At 44.6% G+C, this 2,500-nt stretch overlaps 1 protein-coding gene across 1 annotated transcript in view; it reads right to left on the bottom strand.

Moving 5' to 3' along the window:
• The window catches only part of LOC125037318 (protein tramtrack, beta isoform-like), a 52,457-nt gene extending 50,309 nt beyond the window's left edge, over window positions 1-2,148 (bottom strand). Inside the window, exon 1 of the mRNA XM_047630410.1 lies at window positions 2,025-2,148. The gene's annotated coding sequence lies outside the window, so the exon portion shown is untranslated. The remainder of the gene's footprint in view (window positions 1-2,024) is intronic.
• Between the last annotated feature and the right edge of the window lie 352 nt (window positions 2,149-2,500).

Genomic DNA, 2,500 nt, shown 5'->3' with positions numbered 1-2,500 from the left:
TAATAACAATAAAAAGACTAATAGTAGATGATGCTATTTATAATAACATCAAAATGGTCATTCATATTCCCATCATATGGCCATAAAAAAGATTTATTTAAGAATACACATTCAAAATAACATAAAATTTCCATGCAAGTGTTAATGATGATATTAAACATAATAAAAAAAAATAATAAAAATAATAAAAAAAAAAAAAAAAAATCTAATATAACTTTATTATTACGTCAATATCCATCCATAAAACACTATTGTAACCTTTTGACATCTTCATTAGTAAAAACAATTAATGACGAGCGTGTAATTAATCTCTTAATCATATATGATCATCGGATGATATAATTACTTCTTATTTTCCAATCAATTTAAAGATAATAAAAACTAATTACATTTTGTGGTCAGTTAATACATATAAATACAACATAATAACTGACATACGGAGAGTTTGTTATATATGATACATTGCAATATCAAATTCAGTCGTTTATAACCAAACTTAAAAAAAAGAAAAAAGAAAAAAAAAAGTTTACAAATGGATATATAAGATTTAAAAAAAAGATAAGAGTTCTAGCCAAATCAATATTAATATTATATATTTAACTTCCCAAAAAAAAAAAAAACACACTCATGCCTCATTAACTATATTTCACACAACTTTTAACTCATCTACATGTATTAAGTAATTTCCATACTTAAAAAAAATGCAAAATATGAGAGACAAAGTTCATTCAACAAAGTTCAACAAACTTTAAAGACTTTTTTAAGGCTGACAAAACCATTTTCTTGTATTTCAATTAAAACCAAGGACATGTCATGATTAATTACTCACTAAAACAGCTAAACAATGTCAAAAAAACAGAATAAGGATAACAAAATAAAACAAGAATTCAGAAGGAGAGAAATATAGATCATCACATAACCTTAGGCCTATAGGGGGGGGGGGAGAAGAAAAACATTCACAAACTCCCACAAAATCCCCCATAAATTTAGACCTATGACAACCACCCCCAAAAGAGCACATTTAACCCCCCCCCCCTCACAAAAAAAAATATATATATATAAAATTCCTTCAAGCAAGTATGCAAGAGAGAAAATCGTGTTGCACTAAAACTCACTATCGCTTCCTCTAAGTCTTTCCCCCATCACAACTAGGCAACAACTAACCCCCCTTTTCCCCTTTTATTCTCCCTCCTCTTTCCCCCCCCCCCCTTCCCCGTATGCAAAACGTTGCAAAATCCTTTCCTTTTCCTCTCCTCCCTCCCTCCCTCCCTCCCTCCCCCCCTCTCCCCTACATGTTCCCTCCCTCCCTATCTTTACCCTTCTCTCCTCCCCCTCCCCCTACCCCTCCCTCCCTTAACCCTTTTGCAAATGGATGGACTTCCTTTTCTTTCGGATTTTTTGTTAGGCCGCTACTGTACCCCTCTCTCCTCCCCTCTCTCCTACTCCTCCTCCTCCTCCCCCTGCCTCTCTCTTTCCTCCTCTTCTACTTTTTCCCTTTCCTTTTTTTTTTTTTTATTCTTTCTTTTCTATTTCACTTATTCTAGGTCTTCTCTTTTCTGTCTTCTTTCCTCCTCCTCCTCCTCCTCTCTCTATCTCTCTCTATCTTCCCACCACCCACCCTCCCTCTTTCCTCCTCCTCCTCCTCCTCCTCCTCTCTCTCTCTCTTCCCTCCTCCCTTCCTCCCTCCTTCTCCTCCTCCTCCTCCTCTTCCCTCTCATCACGGCCACTCAGCGAGCATCAATCCTCACGTGTCACACACATTACCCTTACGATCCTCACTCATGGCCCCATAATAACCGCACTTTATCACATAAAACCCTCCCAAGGGGCGCGGGCGAGGCGTTGCACCGTTGCAAAGTTGCAAAGGGCGGCCTCCTCCTCCTCCTCCTCCTCGGCGCGGGGGGATCCGGGGCGCCCTCGAGGAGGAGGAGGAGGAGGAGGCGGCGGCGGCGCGCCAACCGCTTTTGAACGGCGCCCGGGGTCCGAGGGCGGCGTGGCCCGGCGTGGCCCTCCGGCCCACTTACCGGCAGCGGCGGGCCACTCTCCGCCGGCCCGGGTCGCAGGGCTAGGGGCGAAGGGCACGGCGCGCGGCGGCCCTGGAGGAGCAGGGGAGTCTCGCCCTCGCCTATGACAGCCGAAGACAAAGCCGAGGCCTGTGACGTCATGGGCCTACGGGGGGAGGCGAAGGCAGTCAAGCGAGGGCCTCTCGTGCAGCCCCCGCGGGAGGCCCTGAAAATCCCTGCTTCGGCGCCTGTCCCCGGCTCCTCCACCGCCGAGGCCTATTTTTATCCTATTTCGCGCCTACGGACGGCCTACCGCCCAGGAAAATCGATGGGCGTGCGAGTGTTGTGGGCGGACGCTAGCTTGAGTCCCGTTGCAACATCACGACCAGATCGCAACATTCGAAACTAGGGAACATTGCAACTTCTTTTACGCGGGAAAGCATTGCACGTTTACCTTCTCACATTCCGCGTGCAGGATGGGCTTCGGCAGACTCCAT

Source organism: Penaeus chinensis, chromosome 23, assembly GCF_019202785.1.
Source record: "Penaeus chinensis breed Huanghai No. 1 chromosome 23, ASM1920278v2, whole genome shotgun sequence".
NCBI classification, from domain to species: domain Eukaryota; kingdom Metazoa; phylum Arthropoda; class Malacostraca; order Decapoda; family Penaeidae; genus Penaeus; species Penaeus chinensis.
The sequence above is the reverse complement of the archived record's forward strand: the minus strand, read 5'-3'. Positions and strand labels throughout refer to the sequence as shown.